Consider the following 26669-nt stretch of genomic DNA (forward strand, 5'->3'; position numbering starts at 1 on the left):
TGCTGTTCCTTACAAGAGACGAATGTTATGGTTTGGATGTGAGGTGTCCCCCAAAAGCTCACATGTGAGAAAATGCAAGAAGGTTCAGAGGAGAAATTTGGGGAATGTGAGAGTCTTAAACCAATCAGTGAATTAGTCCCCTGATAGGGATTTAACTGAGTAGTAACTGAAGTGGCAGTGTGTAGCCTGAAAGAGGTGGAAATCGGGGGCGTGGATTTGGGGTCTGTATTTGTATCTGGCAAGTGGAGACCTTTCTGTCTGCTTTCTGATCATGATGAGAGTTGCTTCCCTCCACCACACTCTTCCACCATGATGTTCTGCCTCATCTTGAGCCCTGAGGAATGGAGCCAGTTGTCTACGGACTGAGACTTCTAAAACTTCCAGCCCTTAAGTAAAGTTTTCCTCCTCTATAATTGTTCTGGTCAGCAGCAAAAAAAGCTGACAAAAACAATGGACATAAAGTAAAGGAGCAAGAATTAGAACTGGGGTATTTGCTTGAGTCGGCATCCTTTCCTTCTTAGGATATAGTTACCTTTATTTTCTCCAACACTTTAGTTGAGCTACATATAGCAAGCATTTGATAAGATGGAAAACAAAGGAGCAAGATAAGCCAAGGAAGCATGGTATGACTCAGGCATCCTTCTGCCAATGCCTACACACAGGCAGAAAACCTTATGTGAGGCCTGTGGTCCAAAAGCTTAAGACAGAAGATGACCCGCAAGCTAAAGAACTGGCTCCTATTTTTCCTAAATAAATATGAGGAAAGCCACAATTAATGGGAAAAACTGATATGTGGGGTTGCAGAAACTTTAAGCATTGAGCAGATTCAGATTGGAGATCTTGAGGTAAAAGGCTTTGTATCTCCTATGAGCTATCAAATGAAATTTTTGCCCCAGCTTTTTAACATACATTCTAAGATAATATTTGTATGAAGGTATCACAAAATAGAACAAGTCCTTTGGAAACTTAGAGACAGAATTTCCAGTTTACTAATGAAATATTGAACTATCCTTATTAGAGATTTCTTGGAGGTGACTAAATTATTTCATGCAGGTGTATATGTGGGGGGAAAAAAGGAACACCAAAAAATATATTTTCCTAGGACAAGCTTTGAAAGCCAAAAACATATATTAAGCTTGAAGGACTGCCAATAGCTATAACTTTATTTAACTTGTCAACCACATCTAAGTTGGGAAGAAATAGTTGCAAAACCTATAAAAGCCTAATAAAAGCTTGGGGTTTCCCCTGCCTCAGTCTTACATAAAATAGAGGGAAGAGCATAAGCCCTCCATTTTCCCCACCTACAGTGAAGCATTACAAGGTGTTAGGAATTATGCTGGGATGACCACAAGCAGCAATCAAGTCATCTCACCACTCGTCCTCAGACATGCCTTCTGCACTCATTTGAAGACCAACTCTGATAACATATGCATTTTAACATGAAATTGCCCTTGGAGCTAGACTTCAGTTAAATTTTACTAAGCTATTTAAAATGAATTAGGGGATCTAAATGAATCTTGAATCCTCTAAGGACAAAAGCACCATGTGCTTTTATATATAGCATGGGGCTATGAGAAACCCATTAAGGAATAAGGTGAATCCCACAATAAGAAAACCAGAGGGGAAGGGCTGCAGGCAGTGTCATAAGAAGGATACACTAAGGGCTCAAGGAGAGGGTTGAGAGGCAACATAGCACCCCATCCCAGAGAATCTATCTGCCACACAGAGGCCACACTTTTTCTGAGTATTGAGTGTTATAAGGAAGTAGGAACAATGACCCAACATCATTTTAACCCACAAGATTAATGAAATCATGCTAAAAAGCAGCTTTGGACTTCTGAAAAAATGATTCATGGATGCCAGGCATCCTCATTCCTAGAGAAGGATAAAAAACTGTCAACATTTTCTTTTAATATAGGAAAGAATAAAAAGAATAGGAAAATTGAGCATCTTAGAGGAATGTTAGATAAGATTATCATGAAGTTATAAAAATAAACGCACTCTAGCACTTGAAATCAAACTAATGTGGCAAAGATGTCTAGAAGCTCACTAAAACATGCTTCTCTTCCTGATACACAGCTAACCTACATTTTCCAGTCTCCATGAGTTGGGTCCAGTCTTCTGAGTTCCAGTCAACAAAATGTGGACAGATGTGTTACCACTTCCAGTTGGCCCCACAGAAACCCCAACGTGCTTCATGCTCTTTCTCTTTCCATCAGATACATGGTTGATGTTTTAGTCAGCTTTTTCATGCTCTGACTAAAGGACCTGGAAAGCACAATGGTAGAAGAGGAAAGGTTTATTGAGGGTTCATGGTTTCAGAGGTCTTAGTCCAATAGAAGGCCAGCTCCATTCCTCTAGGCTCAAGATGAGACAGAACATCAGGGTAGAAGAGTGTGGCAGAGGGAAGCAGCTCACATGCTGATCAGAAAACAGAGGCGTAGCTTCCTGTATCTGTCAAATGGAGAAGTGCCAGATACAAAATATATACCCAAAGCCACACTCCAGTGCCTCACCTCTTCCAGCCACACCTCACCTGCCACTCAATCCCATCAGGTGATCAATGCACTGATTGGATTAAGGCTCTTGTAACCCGATCATTTCTTCTCTGAATCTGCTTGCATTGTCTCACATTTGAGTTTCTGGGGGACACCTCATATCTAAACCATAACAGTTAACAAGGAGGCCCATTTTACATTTTCACTTCTCAAACTCTGCTCCATAACCCAGTAGCAATTTATCACTTGAAGCTTATTTAATATGCAAAATCTTAGATCCCCATCTAGACTCTTGGAAGCAGAATTTGTGATTTTAAAATTAATTAATTAATTTGTTTGTTTGTTTGTTTGTTTTATTGTGTTACTAGGAATTGAACCCAGGGATACTGTACTATTGAATTACATCCCCAATCCTTTAAAATACTTTATTTTGTTTTTAGGCAGGATCTCATTAAATTGCCCAGGCCGACCTTGATCTTGAAATCCTCCTGCCTCAGCTCCCAAGTAGAGATTACACTTGTGCACCATAGCAACCAGCCAGAATCTACATTTTACCAAGCTTCTCAGTTGATTCATATATGCATTAAAATTTGAAGAGCACTGGTCTAGACTGTGGTAAGACAAATGAAAAGAGTGAGAATCCTTTAGCTCTTCCATGGAGGAAAGCCAACAGCTGACCAGAAACATCCACCTTGGATTCATGGAAGACCTGAAAATGAACTATGCATGAGACATTTTAAATTTTTTTTTTCTATTTGTAAATACAGATGAGCATATTCATAAATACACCTAAACATATCTTGAACCCCAACTCTGTCCTTCTGGAATCTGGAATATCAGCAACACCATTAGTTGCAGATTGAATTAACCAAAAGACTATTTTATCACATGACAAATCTCTGCATGGCCCTACATTGAGAGGTTTTTGGGGTTTTTTTGAAACTAGCAGATATATTTTATAAAATAAAGGTAGAATTTCTTCCTCCTCCATCTCTTTTCAGGTCAAGCTTCCCTTTCTGCCATGATCCCATAATGTTATCAAGCCCTTTTTAAAAAGGGCCAGTGTCAGTTTCAGCATCCCTGCTGGCTTTGAGTATCTATCATTTTAAGAATGAAATCATTCTTCACGGCATATTATGAGCCTTTTTTGTCAGGAAGTTAACTAAACTGGCACCAGTTAACTGTGATCTAAACTGTATATTGACAGATCTGGCAACAGTCTGACATTCCTCGCACTAATTTTGGCTGCCCAATCTGAAAAAAAAATATGCTTGAAATATGATTTATCTTAAGCTGACAGCAGTCTTCATCGGGGTGCCAGCCACTGACAGAGTGAAGGAGAGGACCTAGAATAAAAATCCTAGCTGAATATGCTTTCAAGGCAGGAAGAAAGAATTTAGAGCCCCTGTTCCTCAAAGTCATGATTTAATTTAACAACCAAGGCTGGGAGGAAAACAAATGTTTCTTACTAAGCCTCACCGTCAACAATCTATTTTTCCCCAATACCACATTTGTCTTACCTTGTAAAGCCCAGGATCACCATCCCCAAGTCTTACAGTAATGCCTGACATACACCCACTATTCCAGCAGCTCAGCAGAACCCCTGAAATGCAATTATAGGGAAAGATCTAATAAACCGAAGATTAGCAACAGAAATGTGAGCACTGTTAACTGTTTTTCTTTAGGTCTGATATGAAAGCCAGAAACTAGCCCGATGGAGGAATAAGGACACAGTAGGAAAAGGCAAAATGGGAAAGATCCATCAACATAATCATGGCGCATAAATGACAGTATCAGGGTAGCAGCAGAATCATCTGACCACTAGACCCTAAATTGTTGTTACATCTCTCTTTGTTCAATGAAAATGAGATGCAGAAATATTTTCAGACATTAACAAGAAGCTGTCTGGAACTTTATTAATATTCCTTACACCAATCATGCCTTATTAGCAGCTCAAATCCTGTGTTTTTATATTATGGCAATGTTACATGCAAATACATTAAAATGTAGCTGTTCACTGTCATCTTTTACTTTGGGTACAATTTGGCATGAAGTGTACATTTGTATGTATAAATAGTAATGATGAGAAAAAATAAAATAGCCCTGGATTTTGTGTTTAAATCCTTGCACGGGTATTTCTGGTAATAAAGGAAATGATGTGGAGGGGAATATATACTGCTACTGCGTAGAAGCCAAAATGATTTCCTGGTGCCATGGAGCCAGAGGGAATAAAGTTCTCCTTTCGAGACACTATTCATTCAAATGGGCTAAACTGAACACAGTGGTGCTATGAAGTAACCTAAAGTGATCATTCACCCAAAGGTAGCGATTGGTGTTCTATAAAACAAGCTGCACTCTCTTTATCTCTATTTACATGTTTTGGCAACCAAGATGTAAATGTAGAAATACAAACATGTAAAAGATGAAACATATCCCCATGCACGGCAGGGACCCAGGTCAATAGACTCTTGGCTCTGGGTGCTGTCCACCCTTGCTTCACTTTCCAAGAGGAAAGTGCCACTTGCCCCTGCTGCCTATCCCCTTTTGTCGGTGAGACCCTGCTAAAGTTTCTCCTGGACCTCTGCTGCTTTCCTCCCCTCCTTCCCCCCATTAAATAAGTCTTTTACATGGCCCACTTTTTTCCCTCCCCTTCAAACAGATCAGCCCATGCTACGTTGCCAGAGCCTTGCACTCCTTTGAGTGCTTTGAAACAAGGACATTGTAATATGGCAATGGTGAATATTGTTTGGAACAGGTAGGCTTAGCTTTTTTCAAATAGCTTGATAAAGGTGGATTTTTTTTTTTCCTTTAAGTGTATAGGACTGACTTACGAGGAGCAGGAGGGGCAAAAGGACAGTTATGTAGGTAATGCATGATTGGGTCAGGAAGATGGGGGCTGATTCAAAAGAAAATAAAATGCTAATACCTCCAGAGCATGCCTCCTCCTCCAATCTGTTGCCAAGGTTACTTGCCTCTAGGAAATTGTTCCTTCCTACAAGGAATTGCTAATGGGTAGGCCCTGGGTGGCTCCCTTCTTCCCTTTCTGGGTAAATATGAAGAGGTACCCCTGGAGCCATCCCTTCCCACCTTCTGGCCATAAAGGCAAGATAAGAGGCAAGGGGGCATAAGAAGAAAGTATAAAGGGGGCAAGACATGTGAGGCATGGTGGTGCACACTTGTAATCCCAGCAGCTCATGGGGATGTAGCTCAGTGGTCTAATGGCCCTAAATTCAATCCCCCATACCAAAAATAAATAAATAAATAAAAGGCAGAACACCCACTCCCTCGGGTACCAAGCTGGACCCCCTCCTCTGAGGAGGAGTCTCTGTTTCTCTCTTTCTCTGTTCTATCCTTTAAACAAAAATTTTGCTCTTGCCTCAGCGTTTCTCAGATGTTCAATCTTCAAAACCCAGAGAAGGAGACTCGGAATACCAGTATTATATCTGGTCTCACTTAGTCACTAAGAAAGCCTTTATGACTTAGGTAGGCAAGGAAAGGGGAGGGGAGTGTAATATAAAAATTACAGGAGGCAATTGTTCTGTACTAACCTTTTGCCAGACCAGGCAAAATCAAAATGGAGTCCTTCATGCTCATATTGCACACTACCAAGCTGAAACTGAGCTGCTTATCTAACCTTCTGAGAAATCAGGATTGGAAAGATAACACCAAATTTCCTCAACAGTCCACTTTCAGTTGGCATGACATTAAAGTTCCCAGTGCCCAATCCCTACATAAACAAGGTAACCTGAAGTAACCTGATGTGACCCAATGCATGGTTTTTCCTTGTTCCCATCTTATAATAAAAGTAGTTTTGAAATAACCAGTTTATTTTTTATTCTTTCATTTCTACTTTCTTCAGCCTTTCTCTGCCCAGAACACCAATACTTCTGCTCATCCCACAGGAACACTTACTCTATTTTATGTAATGAAGTGTTGCCCGATTCTAAGATTGAAAATAAAACCAATTAAAATCTTTAAATTGCAATTTTGTCCTTTAACAGAAGGGAAGGGAAGGGGACAAAAATCAATTGGTGTTCACGAAAGAATTGGTGTGTGGAAGAAAACCCACACACCTGGTCACAGAAGAGTTTCATGTGTGAGTGTAGACAGAAACCACGAGTACATTTTAACTAGATATATTCTGACCCATCATTCTGTCAGATGAATGAAAGATCTAATTTCTTTATTTTGTCATGAAGCAAATTTTCCTGAGGCCTCCCCCTTAGACACAAAACCTTCCCAAGTATTATGGTTCCTAATGTATCTATCTATAACTACATAATTGCTTTCTCCTGCCGCCTAATACAGAGCAGCTACAAATTAAAAATGCCTAGACCTGTCCTTTGCTCTCCTCTTGACTAATGTCAATATTTTAAACTCTGCACTGTTTAGGGAAACAAGGATTCTTTGTCAAAGTGTGTTCAAGATTGAGTTTATAAACAGTTGGAATTCTCTTTCCAAAGGAACAATAGAAACACCCTGGGATGGCTCTTTGGGTGAAGATGCAGGTCATTAGTGGCAAGATGACACGCAAGAATTCACATTGATCTTGGCCCTGTCTGACATTAATGCAAAATCCACCCCAGACCCTGAGGGCTTAGGGGTGAGAAGGAGAGCCAGGTGATGTGATAGTTACTGGCAGCTTTGCACTGGGTAGGGTGGGAGACAGGAAATGCAGCCGGAGGGGCCTCTCATTCTCCCACTCTTAAGTATCCAAGTCTGTGCCATGAAATGTATTGCCACTAAACCATAAGCAAAAGAAAAGTTTCTTTGTTTCCTTATTGTTTTTAATCCATCACATCCAAAAGGACTGTGCATTTAAGACAGTAAAAGAGCAGCTAGAATAAGGAGGAGGTCGTACCAGGCAGTGGAAAGGACAATAAGGGGTGTGTGTGTGTGTGTGTGTGTGTGTGTGTATGTGTGTGTGTAAGAGGAAGGAAATACAAAAGATTATCTCTGAAGTCTACCAGGTGCAAAAACTTCTTCTCACTCTCTCCCTTAACCTCTTGCACAAGATAATGCTTGAAACAAGGAGACACCAAGGCCTAATTTCAAGGTAATATCCATTTCCCCGCACCCTTGTTGAAAGGTCTGCCAGGGATTCTCACTGTTGTGTGCTGACTTAAGCACCTCAGCCAAGCCCATGGAAGCCTTGGTTCACAAGGGATTAAAATAAGCCTGTGACAGGCAAGCACAGCACTGAGCAATTCAACACACACCATCTATTTTAACCCATGCAGAAACTGCTTAATAATTAGGATTGTCTCCACATTACAGGCAACAAAGATTGAGGCACAGGCATATTAAGTGAACAGCCCAAGGCCACCAGCAAGTCTGAACAAAGATCTATAGATGTTCTGACTGCTGGCCAACTGCTCTGAGCCTATGAGCCTAAGTTTCTGTTTCTATAAATCCCCACCCTCATCTCAGATAAGGGATCCAAAAGCCAGAGACAGGAGAAGTGAGTTGGAAGAATATAAGGAAAGCCTGCTACCAGTGCCAATAAAGAAGGGAGATTTATACAACGTGAAAATTTGTTTCAAAACGGGTGAGGCTTAGTTACAGTGCCAGACCCCAGCTTCTACAGAGGGAAGAAATGGAGCCATGGCGTGACATGACAGCCACGGGTAGCTTCACATTTGGAAATGAGTCAAGCTTCCAGACCCTCAGTGCTGTGAGAGATAGAAAGCTCCCTGGACCATTTTCAGAATATAATATTTATCCTTAATTGGAATGTAAGATCCAGTTGTAACCATTTTGAGATCCAATTACAGCCATTTTAACTATAGCCCTTCCCTTTACCCACCCCATAAAATTAACCAATCACATAGATGATAACCCCAAGCTCCTCCTATCAGAGCAAGAGACAGGACTGTGTTGGGGATAAAAACAGCAGACTGCCTGCCTGTTTAGTCAGCTTTTTCACTGCTGGGACTGAAAGATAGCATCAAAAAAACTGTAGAGGAGTTTTAGGGGCTCATGACTTCAGACGTCCCAATCCATAGACAGCAGGCTCCATTCCTCAGGGCTGAGTTCTGCCTCATGAAGAAGGCTGTGGCAGAGAGAAGCAGCTCACATGTTGATCAGAAAACAGAGAGAGATAGAGACTCCACTCACCAGATACAAAATATATACCCCCTACTGTACCTGCAATGAACTACTTCCTCCAGCCACACCCCATCTGCCTCCAGTTACCTCTCAGTTAATCCCATCAAGGATTAAATCATTGATTGTATTGGTGCTGTAATCCAATCAGTTCTCCTCCAAGCCTGCTTGCATTGTCTCACACATGAGCTTTTGGGGGACACCACATCTAAATCATAACACTGCCCAACTGCGTTTGCTAGCCAGACTTTGTTCAGTAACACACCCTTCTGCAGAAGTTTTCCTTGCCCAGCTACGTCCGAGCACATGTTTGATTTCCCGGAGCACCCCAGTATTTCTAACAATTTAATCCTCATTGATTAAATCTGGACTCAGAGCAAGTTGTAGGACATCCAATTTCATACTTTATGTTCTCTAGTAGTGTTCTGAGCTGGCCCAGAAGACACCTACACTATAGAAAGAAAAGAACTAATTGGATACATGGCTGGATATTTGTCAAAAATATAAAACAGAAGATTCCAATATCAAAATAAATATATTAAATTAAGTGCCTTTCAAAATTTCTCCAACCTTCGGATTCCATGAGAAGAAATATGCTCTGAGTCCCTATGTAACTTAGCACACTAGGGGGAGAGGATGATGAAAACAATAGTAGTGGTACTGACAAGTATTTATGGAGCTCTCATTATGTGCCAGGCACTCCTATCTCTGATTCTTAGATGCTATAACCCAGCACCATATGGGCAAAGACAGTAGCAGAGGTAGAACAAGGACAGCAACAAATTAATTAACTAAGTAGGAATTTAATTTGAATGAAATCCAAAGAGAATTATAATTCATTCTGGCAGTTTGTGCAAGACTCATCTTACCCTTTGACGATGCAAAGAAATCATTAGACAAAGGAAGCTTCAGGAGGCTGCCATCATTACCAGTGTTCCTGGAAGTGCACACACCCCCAGATCAGCAGAAGAAAACACAGAGGAGTTGTGTCAAAGATAATGCCTCTGACAAGTAACCTGGATCTCAGGAGCAGGTCAAAGATTTTCTGAATGTTCAGAGCCTTTAGCGACAATCATCGCTATGATCACCTTTTATTAAAACATTACCAAATGCACTTTCTACTTAATTTTTTACTTCACTTAATGTGATGCCACCTTAGCCCTGAATTATTTGCCCTCCTCAGACTCCTTTCCAAGTAGATTCCTAAATAAACCATGAGTTCCTTAAGGGCAAAACCCCTGACAATTCTCTGTGCAATTCCATAACAATTAGCTTACTGATAAGCACACAGTGGTGCTCAGTAAATACTAAGAAGAGGAAGAGAGTAGGAGAATGATCCTGATGTGAGATCAGCAGCCACTTCTACCTAGTGTGCATGTACATATTGTTGGGAAAGCAGCTGTGACTAATATCAACCCTGGTCTGCCAGGGCTGTGGTTAAATGTATGTCTCAAAGTTCATGTGTGGGAAACTCAATCCCCACAGCAAACATAGTTGAGAGAGAGAACTTTTAAGAGGTTATGAATTAATGCCATTAAGAGTGGGTCAGTTATTATGAGAGTGAGTTCCTGATAAAAAGATGAATTTCATCCCTTCTCTTTCTCATGCCTGCATGTTCTCTTGACCTTCCATACTCTACCTTGGGGTGAAATAACAAGAAGGCTCTTGCTAGATTTGGGCGCCTCAACCTTGGACTCCCCAGCCTCCAGAACTGTAAGAAATAGATTTCTTTTCTTTATAAATTACCTAGTCTCAGGTATTCTGTTACAGTAGCACAAAAATATACCAAGACAGTCTTCCAGAATATCTCCTCTAGCCCTCTGCAGTGCCCTCTTGATGCAGTGCTTCAATAGGCATTTGAAATGCTCTTCATATGTCTCTCTTTCTTGACCTCCTTGAGCCTGTAGGGGGTCCCATTGTCTTTCAAGCACTTTTCACACTTCAATACTATGGATTTTTTTACTGTGGTAGTTCTGCCGGTGATTTCTCCATTTAAGCCAACCTAAATTTGTAGGGCTACCCTTAGATGTTCTTCTCTGGAACAGAATAAAGAATCTACAGTTTATAAGACACAACAGATACTTCCTAATGCAAGTGGTCCGTTAAATTTCTTTTAGAAATATTGACAGTCTCAAGACCTTGATCTAATGATTATCATGATGATTCCTAGGAGCCAGAATACTGAGTGCTTTGCCTCTTGTATTCTGGAATCACCACTGGTTTCCCCAGAATCAAGTTACCAACCAAAGAAATGTCTGAGAAAAGCATCAAAAGGCCTTAGGATTAGTCATAAAGTTGTCCAAAAAGAGAGGGTGTGAAGCCAGAGTATCAATGAAAAAGCAACTACTTTAGGAGAACAGGTCCAAAGTCAGTTTTCAGGTCATAATGAAAGGATATTACAGTTCTTAACAGCACAAGGAGACAGTGAATCATGCATCTGGTTTGCTTTGGCGGAAGCTGGAGCTCCTCTATGGCCACCTCATCATTAACTTAAAGCAGTAATGCTCCCAGCCTTCCAGAGTTTACATGGAGTATAAGAGATGTCCATAAGCAAAATCCTAAAATACAAAATCTGTGCATTCCCCTAATTATTCTCTGTATTTCTGTAGTGTCGGTTGTGATATTGCCTTTTTCATCACGTATGCTGGTAATTTGAGTTCTCTCTCTCCTTCTCTTCATTCAAGTGGATAAGGGCCTGTCAATTTTATTTATTTTTTCAAAGAACCAACTTTTTGTTTTGTCAATTTTTTCAATTGTTTCTTTTGTTTCGATTTCATTGATTTCAACTCTAATTTTAATTATTTATTGCCTTCTACTGTTTTTGCTGCTGGTTTCTTTTCCTAGGGCTTTGAGATGTAGTTGAGGTCATTTATTTGTTGACTTTTTCTTCTTTTAAGGAATGAACTCCATGCAATGAACTTTCCTCTTAGAACTGCTTTCTTAGTGGCCCAGAGATTTCAATATGTTGTGTCTATGTTCTCATTTACCTCTAAGAATTTTTTAATCTCCTCCCTGATGTTTTCTGTGACCCATTGTTCATTCAGTAGCATATTGTTTAATCTCAGTGATTGAGAAATTTTTATTTTTTATTTTGTTGTTGATTTCCAATTTCATTCCATTATGATCTGATAAAATGCATGGTAGTATCTCTACTTTTTTGTATTTGCTAAGAGTTGCTTTGTGGCATACTATATGGTCTATTTTAGAGAAGGATCCATGTGCTGCTGAGAAGAAAGTGTATCCAGTTGATGCAGGTTGAAAGGTTCTATATATGTCAATTAAGTCTAAGTTATTGATTGTGTTATTGAGTTCTATAGTTTCTTTATTCAACTTTTGCTTGGAAGATCTATCCAGTGATGAGAGAGGTATGTTAAAGTCAACCAAGATTATTGTGTTGAGTTCAATTTGACTCTTGAACTTGAGAAAAGTTTGTGTGATGAACATATCTATACCGTTGTTTGGGGCATATATATTTATGATTGTTATGTCTTATTGGTTTATGCTTCCCTTGAGCAGTATGTAATGTACATCTTTATCCCTTTTGATTAACCTTGGCTTGAAGTCTACTTTATTTGATATGCGTATGGAAACAACTGCTTGCTTCTGCAGTCCGTGTGAGTGGTATGATTTTTCCCAACCTTTCACCTTCAGTCTGTGTATGTCTTTTCCTATAAGATGAGTCTCCTGTAGGCAGCATATTTTGGGGTCTTTTTTAAAATCCAATCTGCTTGCTCATGTCTTTTGTTTGGTGAGTTTAAGTCATTAATATTTAGGGTTACTATTGAGACATGGTTTGCATTCCCAGCCATATTTGTTTATTTTTGTTATTTTATTTGAATTGGTTTTCCTCTTTGACTAGTTTTCCTTTAGTGTACTACCTCTCTGCCAGTTTTCATTGCTGTTTTTCATTTCCTCTTCATGAAATATTTTGCCAAGGATGTTTTGTAGTGTCGGTTTTCTAAGTATAAATTCTTTTAACTTTTCTTTATTGTGGAAGATTTTTATTTCATCTTCAAATCTAAAGCTTAATTATGCTGGATACAAGATTCTTGGTTGCACCCATTATCTTCACAGCTTGATATATGTTGTTCCAGGATCTTCTAGCTTTCAGGGACTGTGTTGAAAATCTGCTGTTATTCTAATTGGTTGTCCCTTATATGTAATCTGATTCCTTTCTCTTGTGCTTTTAAAATTCTCTTTATTCTGTATGTTGGGTATTTTCATTATAATGTGCCTTGGTGTGGGTCTGTTGTGATTTTTTACATTTGGCATCCTGTAGGCTTCTTGAATTTGGATTTCAAATTTGTTCTTTGTGTTTGGAAAGTTTTTTGATATTATTTCATTGAATAGATTGTTCATTCATTTGGTTTGGACCTCTATGCCTTCCTTTATCCCAATAACTCTTAAATCTGGTCTTTTTATGCTATCCCATATTTCTTGAATGTTCTGCTCATGGTTTCTTATCATTTTCACTGTGTAGTCTATGTTCTTTTCAAGATGATTTATTTTAACTTCATTGTCTGATGTAGTGTCTTCTAAATGGTCTACTCTGTTGGTGGTGCTTTCTTTGAGTTTTTAATTTGGTTTAGTATTTTTTTCATTTCAAGAATTTCTGTTTGGTTTTTTGTAGAACCTCTATCTCTCTGTTGAGGTGATCTTTTGCTTCTTGGATTTGTTTATGTAGCTCATTGTCGAAGTGATCTTTCACTGCATGTATTTGTTCTCTTATGTCTTATTTGAGATCCCAAAACCTTTTAACTATATATATATCCTGAAATGTTTTTCTGTCATTTTTTCTGCTGTAGCTGCCAATGTCTTGAATTGTTTGTGCTACTTTCTTCCCTTGTCTTTTCATGTTTCTCATGTGTCTTCCTTTCCAGCTAGGTGGATCTGGTGTGTTATTGTTTTTCCCTATAGATTTGTAGTGCTCTTGTAGGGTTCCAAGATCTCTCCTTTGTGAGGAAGGACAATGTTAACAGATCCCTATATCAACAATACATCACCTATGAACAAATTGTTGTTATTAAGACATTTACAGTTTAGTCTTTATGTCCAGAAATGTTGGATTCAATTGTTATTTAAAATATAATCAGTAGTTTCATACAAAGGTTTTCAGTTTCTGGTGGTGAACAATGAATTGGGGGTCAGGTGTAGGATGAAATCTTGAGGGGAGAAGATGTGAAGGTATATAGTTAATATATCTTAGGAAATGTGAAGAAGAAATCTAGTAAAGAGGGTTAGTAGCAGGAGAATAGGTAGGAGGTAATTTGGGATAGACAATTACGTGGAAAGACATTAGAGTACATAAAACAAACACGCATATGTTTTTAGAAAAATACAGGATGTTAAAATAGTATAATTTGGATGGTGAAGGAAGAAGAAAGATAAGAAAAATGGAAGAAAGAAAAAAGAGAGAAGAAAAAGGAAAAAAAGAAAAAGAAACAAAAGGGGCTTATGCAATTCCTCTATATTATATTATTCAGATGACTTAGTATTTCATGCAAAGTTCTTGGTTTTATATATGTTGGGGATGTGAGGGCCAGAGGATAGAAGAGAAAGAAGAAGAAGGAAAAAAGAAGAAGAGAGGAAAAAAATCTCTTAGAGATTTGTTTCTTTCTCTTCTAATCCAGTAGATGAGGTTGTCTCTTCCAGTAGGTGTCTCTGCCCTCAGGATGGTGTAGGATATGAAGACTGGACCTGGTGTGGAGCATCTGGAAGCAGGGAGTGCCGCCCACCAGTCCCAGCAGGGAAATAGTGCCTCAGAGGTCTTTTTTTGTAACCACTCATCTGACTTGAGCCCCTGTCTCCCTCTCTTGCCTGGAGATTTCCCAAATCCTGATCTCTCTGTTATGCTTCAGACTTTAGTCCCCTCCCCTCTCTTATTTATCAGGTCCCAACTGCAGGACCTCTCACTCCTAGGCTCATACCAGGTGGGCGGCGCCCTTACTGCACTGCACTCCTGTCCAACTCAGAGCTGATCTTGCGTTGGGTGGCCACTGTGCTGAGTTAATGCTGTTGGGAGGGAGGAGGAATTGGAAATCAGGTACCTGCTCAAATGGCGATCCAATCTGATAGCCATGCCCATCACAAAATGGCGAGGAAGGTTTTCCAAGATGGAGTCAGTCTGCTTCCAGTGCCAGGGTGTCTGGTGATGTTGGGGAAGCTGGGCAATGGCTTTGTGCTGTGGATAGGTAGCATCCAAGTGTCCTGTGTGGGACCAAAGCACAGTCTGGAGTTCTGCAGAGGTGCTGACAGGTGTTTCTGCTAAGTCATTTGTGAGCCGTGCGTGGGCTAGAACTGCGGGCTTTGGGTCCGGAGTCCAGAGACTTACTAGAGCCCAGAAGCTCTGAGTTTTGCATGGATGGCTGCAGTGCTGGTGATTTCTGTGAAAATCCACTGGCCCCTGGAGATCCAATCTGGGAACTGCCCCCACCTAATATGGTGAGAATGTTGAGCCAAGATGGTGGCAGTCTGTTTTCAGCGCCAGGGTGTCTGGTGAGATTGGGGGAGCCAGGTGATGGTGTTGTGCTGTGGGTAGGTAGCAGCTGAGTGACCTGTATGGGAGCAGAGTGAATTCTTGGTGATCTGCAGATGTGTAATTCTGCTAAGGTGCTCTGCTAAGGAGTCTTGCATGGACAGGAACTTCAGGATTTGGGTCTTGCTCGAATGCCAGCATCCTACTCAAACACTGAGGCCCAGAGCCCTGAGTGGGGTCACAGCACTGGTGATTTCTGCGGAGAGCAGCTGTATAGGGGTCCTCTAACACTCTCAGAGATACAGTATTCCAACTAGGTGAGATCTGGATCGCAGAGCAACACAGAATGCTGCCTCCCTCTTGTCCGCCATCTTGAAGAAGCTCTCATTTATTGATTCTTGATTTTAATTCTTGTGCCACAGGAGTCTTATTAAAGAAGTTGGGGCCTAATCCCCATGATGGAGATTAGGGCCTACTTGTTCCTCTATTAGACACAGTCATGGCATTTGCAGGTAAATGGATGGAGTTAGAGAAGATAATGCTAAGTGAAGTTAGTCAATCCCCCCCCAAAAAAAACAAATGCTGAATGTTTTCTTTGATATAAGGAGGCTGATTCATAGTGGGGTAGGGAGAGGGAGCATGGGAAGAATAGACGAACTCTAGATAGGGCAGAGGGGTTGTAGGGGAAGGGAGAGGGCATGGAGTTATTAATGATGGTGGAATGTGAATATCATATTATCCAAAGTACAGGTATGAAGACACAAATTGGTGTGAATATACTTTGTATACAACCAGATATATGCAAAATTGTGCTCCATATGTATAATAAGAATTGTAATGCATTACTCTGTCATATATAAATAAAAATAAAATAAAATGCTAAGTCCCACAAAAATAAATAAATAAAATATTCTTTAAAAAATGTGGAAAGAGAAGTATGGCTAGATTAAATTTATCTATGCCTAGTAATGTAATTGCACATCATCAGCCAATCATGGGAAATGAACATGTCAAACAATGGATATTTCTAGTACTCTTTGGAATGCTCATGAGAGTAATCTTGCTGAGGAAATTGCATGAGACCACCGAAGCCATCTATGTGTAGAAGTTTTCTGTAGAGCAGCCAAGGACAAAGTTGGTTGCATGATTTATTCTATGGGTATCCCCTCTCCTTGGCTCCCACTGTATACAAGTCTGCATTTATCTAGCATTTTCCACACCATCCATACTGATCTTAAATGTTTCAGTTTCTCCTCTCCTCCACAAAGCTATGAACAATTCAGGGGAAAGAAACCAGGGGTTTCTTAGTCTCTTAGTGTTAGAATCACCATCCAGGTACATAATCAGTACTCAAAGGAATATAAGCTGGGCAACTGAGAGAATGAACTTAATTGATACATACACAAGATTGAAGTAAGAAAATGAGAGGGAATTCCTTAGCTCCCCTAGCTCTGTAATTCAGATTTCCCTATCCATTCACTTCCATCCATATCTCATAGAATTGGTGGAAGATTGGCAACCAAGGCTAATACGGAAAATGGGAAAAGAAAAGAGATAGATAAAATTACATGAAGATGTAAAAAGAAGTCACAATAGTTAATATCTCTGTGTTACAAAAATGTGTAATATTGAGGTAATATAGTTTTGTTTCATTTTACCCCCTTTTTTTCCTGCTTTTTCCATTTATCATAGTTACCATGATGGGTTGGTAACCAAGGAGGTAAATGACAAAGTGATGAGGAGACTGTGACATATATTACTGCAAAGACTTGCCTGTGCACAGACCTTTGACAACACAATTTTCCAGCAGGAACTTTATCCTCACTGGATGACTGGACCACAGTGTTCCTCTAGACCAGCAAGGAAGCTGAGAGGTAAGTGAGAGGTAAATGCTTCTTCCTTGCATCTGACCAGGCAACCAGTCAAAGCAGGTGTTTTCCAAGGATGTCATGAGTCAGTTCTTAGTCCTTTCAGATCTACCTTTTGCTTAATTCAAGTCTTGGTTTATTTGGTTTTTGCTCCTTTGATTGAAATCTGCTAATTTAATGATTGAGACTAAAGTAAAATAATAGTAAATATGCTATTGTTATTCTATTATTGTTAAGTAGTAGCATTATTACTTTGTCATTGAAACAAACTTCATTTTAATGTGTGTATTCTGAGAGTTTACACCTCAAATGAAGTTTAAACTATTAGTGTGGGTAGAAAAGAAATAAATATTAGGGGCTAAAGGAAGCATACGTAGGCAATGTGTTCTCTTTTCCTCTTACAGGAACTCACTAATTATATGTGGGACTAGAGTGCAAAGAGGAATTACCTGCACTGTTAAAGTACTTAACAGTAGATATTTGGTTGGTTGGTTGGTTGGTTGGTTGGTTGGTTGGTTAATTGGTTTGGTACCAGGGACTGAATTCAGAGGTAGTTTACCACAGAGGGACATCTCCAGGATTTTTATTTTTTATTTTGAGACAAGGTCTCATTAAGTTGCTTACAGCCTTGCTGCTTTGCTGCAGGGGCCTCAAACTTGCAATCCTCCTCCCTCAGACTTCCAAGATGCTGGAATTATAGGTCTGTGTCACCATGCCTGGCTAGTGTGTTTGTTGTTGTTGTTTTTTAAACAACACTATTAAATTAAAATTCACATACCATAAAATGCACCATTCTAAGTGCCCAATGCAACCATTACCAAAATTCAATTTTAGAACATTCAATTCTTTAAAAAAGATATCTTACATTCATTTGCAGTACTCTTCCCAATTCATACCGAACACAACTCTATTTTCTATCTCTGTAGGTTTGCCTGTTGAACACGCCATATTCAGAAAGTTCATGGAATCGTTCAATATGTGCTTTTTTTTTTTGCATTTGTCTTCTCTCACTTAAAATAATGTTTTGAGGTTTACTCATGCTATAGCATGCTGCAATTGCCCACTTCTTTGTATTGCTAAATAGTGTTCCCCTGTGTGTGTATACTTCCTTTGTTTATCTATTTGCAGATTGATATGCGTTTATAATAATTTCCACTTTTGTCTATTATAAATAATGCTGCTTTGAACATTCACATGCAAGTCCTTGTATAGATGGACACTTTTATTTCTTTGGAGTAGATTCCTAGTAGCAGAATTGTTGGGTCATATAATAAATTTCAATTTAATTTAGAAAAACTGCCCAACTATTTTCTAAAACACCGGCACCATTTTACATTCCCACCAGCTATGTATGAGAATTCCAGTTTCTCCACACTCTCACTAACACTCTTTATTATCTTTTTTATTATAGCCATTTTAGTGGGTGTAAAATGATATTGCACTGTGATTTTACTTTGCGTTAACCTAATAACTAAAAATTTGAGCACCAGCATGCTTATTAGAAATTTCTGTATTTTCTTTTGCTCATTAATTTTCAACATAAAGTTATACATATACAGAATGATTGAATTTTCGAAGCACAACAACACTTCCAAATTGATGGTTTAATCCCTTTAGAAATAAGAGACATGAAGACTGGAGATACAAACTGTTTTGCTCAAGGCACAAGAAAAACTTACAGTAAATTGACATTCCAATTTCCTAACTCTGAATTTAGTTGAAACAGAATTAAGCACATTACCCCATCCCTCATTTGCCTGGCAGGAATGAAGTTATTCTCTAACACAGTTATCAGTGAAAAGAAACTAACAAATAGGAAACCAAAATACAGGCCTGTCTGGGAACAGGTACCATGTCTCCCTCATCTTTGTGACTTCTTCTGCACCTATCATAATCTCCTACCCACTGTAAGTGCTTAATGAATATCTGTTTAATGAAAAGGACAAGTGAATGCTCAATACAATTGGGATTATATCAAAGTTGAGAGCAATGATAGTGCTTGACTATATTAAGTATATCCTGAATTTCATATCATTACACAGCCTTAATATTTTTTTTTGAATCATGGACCCTAACTATCATAGACCCATTTACCCAAAGTGATAAATATTTTAAGCATCTTACTCAGAAACATCTGGAATGTTTTTAGAATACATATGCCCAGACCACATGCCAGACCAACTGAATCCAAATCCCTGAAGGTGAGACCTGAGTTCAAATGTAAAAACTTCCAGAAATTCCAATGGGGGAAAAAAAGGCACACAACCATTGTCATGCAACTCATATATTTGGGGGTTATTTACATGAAGATGTTATGTAGAACAAGGACTGGTGATTTAGAAGAGATTCTAATCTCTTGGAAAGCTAAAATCCCAACTGATGGGCTACCTCATAAAGTGCCCATGGTATACACAGCTTCCCAGGAAGCTTTTAGAACTTGTGAAGAATAATCCATTCTGATTTGGCAAATAATATTAAGGGGCAAAAAAAACCCTCCTAGATTATGATGCACATTATTACAAAATGCCTTGAGAGCTCTTTGCTCCATCTCAGAGTGTTGCTGACACTCAGCCCTGCTCCAGTTATTTGGAACATGAGAATTTACAGGCAACATCAGCTTTTATAATATGTCTGCATTTGGCTGAGATTTAGGAACATTGCACCACAGCAATATCTAAGCTGTCACCATTGCAACTTATCACCTCCAGCAACTAATTAGACAGAAAGAAGAGTGAAAATGACTAAGGATGAATTGAAGCAAGTGTTCAGAGAAGACAGATAAGCAATACTAGTTAGATTTCTTTCAATTTGCCTCCCTCATCCAACCTCTGGCATCAGTATCGTTAATGGAGCATTATGTGACTACAAATTGACCATTTCCATGTAGAATTGCTCCAACTAGAATTTACTGCACCCTCTGACTGGAACACTCTTCCTCCACTCCTTTTAATGGTGAGTACCATTGCTAAAATAAATCTTCTTCCTTCTGCCTTTATCCCCTCTCATGCATATTTCATTTTCTTCCAGCATGTAATAGACTGAATTTTCCAAAGGTAGACAAAAGTGTTTCCCATCCCACCTGCTCTTCTGCTATATAACTTTTCCATTCTCCCATTAAAGGCTGCAGTCTCTTTCTTAACACCATCTTGAATTTAGGTGAACATTAAGACCACTTTGATCAATAGAATGCACCAAAAATGATACAATACCACTGCCAGGATCACTTTTAATTAATTATTTTGAAAATTTCTGCTTTGTGATTTATGGAAACCAAAAATCATCACATACTGTAAAAAGTCTGAGCACCTTCCAACAATGATTATATGAGAAAATCAAGCCACCTGGAGAGACCCTGGTGGGAGAGATTCTAAGAGGAAGCAGCCAAGACCACAGAGACTTAGATGTGGGAAAGTTGCAGCCAGGGTAGACGTGGATCCTCCGTTGCTGGTGGCCCAACCTATGCTGTGTGGCTCAGAGGTCACCACCCAGCCAAACACTCCACATATCCCTGACTCAGAGAATCAACAGCAAGGCAAAATGGTGGTTTTGAGGCATGGTTTTGAAGTGGCTTATTCTGTAGTATAAGTAGTAGTATCTATAGATAAGTCATATCCATAGATAAGTAGAACACAATATTTAATATTGCTTTAGATTATTTCATTTCTATATTATTTATTTATTTATTGTATGACTCTCCCTACTAGAATGCAAGTTTCAATGGGGCCACGACCTTTTTGTCGAATTCACTGTGTTCAGAGTACCTGAAATAAAACAGGAGTTCTTTATATATTGGTTAAATCGTTATTGAATGCATTTGCTCACTGGACACTGTGAAGACAACTAATAACATACCTTGGTTGACCCCAGGATACTACGGTACTGTGCACTCTGACAGTTTGCCTTTGTCCCAGAAAACATGGACCAATGTAGCATTACCACATTGATCAAGTGCGGTTTTCAAAAGCAGAACCCAAGGAAACATTTCATGGGGGCCACTAGCATTTCATTTTCAGTATAACTACTGAGCTCCCACTAGTTCATGAAGTAAAGAAAGCAACATTTCCTCTCTGGTCACAGCAATGGCTGATGTGAGGCCACACAAAGGGAACAAAATTAATGTGTTGCCTGGAGAGGCAGCGTGGTTTTCAAGGACAAAGAAGGAGCTGTATCAGAAACACCAGGAAGAGCTCTAGTCCATGGGGCTTTACGTTTTCAAGGTCTTCAAAGTTCTTTACTGATTGAGGATTTGCGCAGTATACTTTTCTCCATTGACAAAATGATATTGACGCCTAGACATCCCCTCCTTTATATACAATAAAAACCTGGAGAACACAAAGGTTTTGTATCCACTGGCACATTGTTAAAAACCCATCCTAAAGGCTTATAAACTTACGAATGGAATCCTTCCTTGTAAGCATAATTATGCACCAAATGTGTTTTTAAAAAATAAAAATCTCTGCTTCTATAAGTATCCTAATAGTCATACACATAGCTTGCCTCTCTTTTTGTCTTCTATTTTAGAAGAGTTTAGATCACTAAAAAAGACAAGGATACCGTCACTTTGCAAAAGAAGCAAAATCTGTTTCCCCCCAAATATCAGGATTTCATTTTCCCCAGCTCAGGGTGGCAAGCAATTACAGACCTGGAGATAGGTTGTTCCGTGCGCTGCACAGATGTCGTGCGTAGATGAATGTGCATGTCTATATAGAGCCATTAGCCCTTGGAAAAAAAGATTGATAATAGCAATGAGAATACAATGTTAGCAAGCCTTTGTTTGCCCTTCCCTGTTTTATATGAGGTTTTCTTCATGGTTCTCCCTTCCCTTGCATGCAGTGTGAATATACTTGGCATTCAGTCATTCTGTCAAAGATTTTTTCAGATTTTTTTATTCAGGTGCTATTCACCTATTTTTTTTCTTAAAAAAAAAAAACAGCATTCTGTAAGATTTAGTCTCTCAAGTTATACAAGATGTCCATTAACAGAAAGTCATATTGCTACTATGTTCAACTTTTCCTGCCCCAATATTTTATCAGTGTTCATGGATTTATTTAGTTCAGTGCCTCAGTTTCAAAACACCCATACTCGATGCAGGCTACAAGCCATTATACATGTTAAATGAGTAAAATTATACCCTCTGCCATTAGCAGCATGATACCAGCCCTCCCATTACACCCACCATCACTAACACCAGCAACCTAAACAATCCTGCTTAGTTTCTAGCTGGGGCATGCAAAGAAAGATTCTTGTGGTTGGTATTTATGTAGAATGAAACCATTAAAGTAAATACCTCAGCTGCTTCTATTATAGTAAGATGACTGGTCATTAGATAAAGAATCTGATATTCACCTTGATCAATTTTGAAAAGTACTCTTTTTCCCACTTAAAGTAGTATCATAACATGACGTTATCATATTAGTCAGCTCAGACTGCTATAACAAAATACCATGGACTAAGTGGTTTAAAATAACAGGACTTTATTTCTCATAGTTCTGGAGACTGGAAAATCCAAGCTCAAGGTGCTTGCTGATTTAATGCCTGGTGAGAGCTCTGTTCCTGGTTTGCAGACAGCCACCTATTCCTTGTATCTTTGAATGGCAGGGAGGGGAGGGGAGGAAGAAAAGAGAAAGAGAGAGCTTTCTGGTATTTCTTCTTAGAAGAGCAATATCCCATCATAAGAACATAAACCACATGACCTCATCTAAACTTAATTACTTCCCAAAGGCTCCAACTCCAAATATCATCCCAGTGGGGGTCAGAGGTTCATCTGAATGGAGTAGGACAGGACACAATTCAGTCCACAGCATTTTTTTAAGGCCATGATAAAAATACAGGAACAAAGCAAGGCCAAGAAACCAACAGAGGCACTGGTCAATGGTGGTTTCATTATTTGTAAGAGCTCCTGAGCCCAACACACAGGATCAGTCTACAGGCTTGCCTCCCTACAGAGCAGAACTGACATCTACATTTCTATAACATGAGGAGCCAAGTCAGGTGTGGTGGCACATGCCTCTATTCCCAGTCACAAGGGAGGCTGAGGTGAGAGGATCACTTGAGCCCAGAAGTTTGAGACCAGCCTGGGCAATGTAGTCAGACCCTGTCTTAATCAATTAGATAGATAGATAGATAGATAGATAGATAGATAGATAGATAGATAGATAGATAGATAAAGCAAGCAGAGCCAGTTTTCAGCTTGTATCTGGAAGTTACAAAAGTTCTTCCAAAAGGAGTAGACTTCAAATTGTCTCTACCCCTGCCACAAAGGAGCTAATTAAAAGAGAGGCAGTCATCTGGGAACAGTGTCCTGTGAGTAAAGAAACGGCAAGCTGCAGAAAAAATGCAGGAGCAGCTTCCAAGACAGCTTACCAGCAGCAGGGATTTCACAGGAGTCGGTGCGGGGGAGCAGAGGCTCCTGATTCAAGAGCTTCATATATGCACCTTAAACATAGAGGAGAAAAATATCAATGCTTTGTGGGGAACCAGAATCTCCCACCCCAGAATATGAAGGATGATTGAGCTGAAAGCAATTCAGAAGAAGCAGATGGCATAAAGCTCTCTGCCCTCCTTCTGCCTATCTAAAAGCAGGACCCAGATTTAGAGATAAGAGGCATCCTGCCCCTTCCCCTTCACTAGGGCAAACAGAGGTTCACCACCAACACAACCTTGGACCCTTCTCAGCCTAGAGATGGTACCAGAGGAACCTACACTAACCAATTTTACAAACTAGCTTTTATCTGCCATTTATTTGTCTTTCTACAATTTGCTGCCCCTGGAGACTAAAAGACCTTTTTCTTTGTCTTCTCATATCTCTAAAATTGTACCATTCTTTGTTGAAAATGCCACATAAGCTGAATTCAAAGCCTCCCCTTTGGGACACTCATTCTCTATTGTATAAAATATACATGTCAATAAACTTTATTTTTTTGTTGTTCATTTGCCCTTTATTACAGGAATCCATTCCAACTAAGAACTTACGAAAGTTGAAGAAAAGATGATTTTTTTCCTACAACCTCATACTAGAATCCCTAGAATCTAAAATTTAAGAAAACCCAACTAGTTTAGAACAGATTTTTTTCCATTAACTACACCTGATTATTTCATTTTAACTAATTTCTACTAATGGGAAATATATATATATATATATATATATATATATATATATATATATATATATATATATATCACACTTCCTCTTTTTAGTCATTTAAAGTTTATGTAGTGTATGTAACTCTCTTCCATAAAATGGTTTCTTTGTTTCTCAGTCAGTCCATTTTATTATTTTCATAAAGTCATGAGGTTTTAAAAAACTTCTAGACGTGAGATGCCTAAGGAGAGAAGACTAGATGAATAATGTCTTCTTACAGATTGCCATCCTCACAGGAGGATTTTTATCTACCAAAAGCTGGCTTTGTCTCACCTGCAATACTGACATTGCTTTATGAGTCATGGGTGCCAGTTTAGTCCACAAAAATTTACAGAAGAATGAAGATCATAGATTGCAAATTATTGTCATTCCCTTCTCAAAACAAAAGTCTGACTGAAACACTATCCATCTGCTCATTAGATGCACAAAGAGACAGATGCCACCTAGTGTTCGATAGCCTCCAGTGCATCTCACTTACATACTGGTTCCATGTTTGGTTTATCCAGATACAGCCATGTCAAAAGACATCGTGATATATTGCAGGCAAAGGATACTCAACACATTCTGGTGTAAATTTTTTCATCAAATAACTATTGTGTTGGGAAGAACTCCCATGTGTCTTGAATTAGTTACTTTCCATGACCCCTTATAAATCAGAATCTGTTACAGACTCACTCTGATTTCAGTTCTGACTAATGCAAAACTATCTATGGAAATCTAACATTTATACAGTGAAATCTTGACAGAGAACAGAACAAAGTCCAAGAAACACAAACACTTTGGGGGGTTGACCTGTGATGTACACTGATTTGATTCTATAACATAGAATGTTTTCTGAATTAATGCAGCACAGCCATGGATTTGAGATACAAGAGCATATTAAATCATCCTAAGCAGTCATTTATCATCAGATAGAGCAAGGAAGAAAAAAAAGTAAAGTCAAGCTTACCATGACTCTTGGTTTTCAAATGATTTCTAACAATTCAATATTAAAAAAGGTAGCTGCTGAAATTTTGTCAAATAGTTGGAAATATTTAGGAAAAATGTCCTCCAGTCTTATGTACTAGAGGGTTCTATAGATTTTTTTTAGGGGGTGAGGGTACCAGGGATTGAACTCAGGGGCACTTGACACTGAGCCACATCCCCAGGCCTATTTGTATCTTTATTTAGAGACAGGGTACCCTGAGTTGCTTAGCACCTTGCTTTTGCTGAGGCTGGCTTTGAACTTGTGATCCTCCTGTCTCAGCCTCCTATGCTGTGGTGATGCCTAAAATTTATTTTTAACTAGACCACATGACAATTAAAATTTCTCCCTTCTCCTCCCCCAAAATGAATGAAAAATACAGCCAAATATGACACAAGCTAATCATTTTTCTTACCCCTTCTATTCTTTAGGTCATATTTTATTCTCAAATAAGTTTGGTAATCTAGAAGGGCATCAGAATTCTGTGTCCAGTGGTTTATAAAGACAGTCAAACAGTATTCTGCATGGTAACTCTGTCGTGTTCTGAGATTTGCAATTGATCTGTCCTGCTTGGTGGAACCTGCTACTCAGTATATGGAATTTGAGTAAATGGTTTATGGAACATTGACCTTAAAAAGTATGAACACAGATTCATCCCATGTGCACCAATTGCACACAAATCCTTTGCATTAATAATGTAGACAATCTATAAACTACAGAGGACACTTCATGCTTTGTGCATCTTGTCTCTCTTTTAGTGCTCCACAGTCTGGAAATAATTCCTAGTAAGTTGGAACAATGTAAGACAAGTCCTTCTGCCTGACCAGAGTCAGACTTATCTTGATGTTAGCTGAGCTTCTCTGCCTGCCAGTTCCATCCCACAAGTAATTAAGGAAAGCTGCTTATGATGTTTTTTTCATCCTTATCTATCTAGTGGGAAGCTGATCCCTCCAGGTATCACAGCAGGTTCTGTCATCTCCAAAGATATAAGAGCTGCTAAGTAGTCACCTCTCCCTGCCTCCTGGCTTGAATTGTCCTGATGTCAATCATCAGCTATTCTCCAAGATCATGCTACAGACCAAGTTTCTCCATGTCATTCCATCCTTAATCTCAGCTAAGATCAGTTATGTCTCTAACAATGAGAGATATTTTCATCTTTGAGATGATTTAGATACCCTAATGAACTTGATGGCAGAAGAGCTAATATCCCTGATAGAGCACTTTCCTTCACTTCTGTGTCTCTTCTGGAAGGTCAGGGTCACAACAGACTTGAAAATTCTTTCTTGAAAGTCAACTATACACTAAACTGTATACACACACACACATACACACGCAAAAAAAAAAAAAACTCTTTGTTTCATGAAGTCAGTTATTAAATCACTCTTCACATTTTTTTTATTCAAGCTAAAGAGTCCAAATATTTTGTATTCACTTTTCCTTACCTGTTCTATTTTGTCTACTTTTTTATTTTTAGGTTTTCTTATGGTCTGTCACTGTACAATGTACATTGTGAAACTAGATACAGTTGGGTACAAACTAAAAATGAGATTAATTTGTTTCTTCCAAATATGTCATTTCTGCTTGGCAACACCATCATTCTTACTTTGTGAGCCATAAC

This window comes from Spermophilus citellus (genome assembly GCF_964194105.1).
Source record: "Spermophilus citellus genome assembly, chromosome: 11".
Classification (NCBI taxonomy): Eukaryota; Metazoa; Chordata; class Mammalia; order Rodentia; family Sciuridae; genus Spermophilus; species Spermophilus citellus.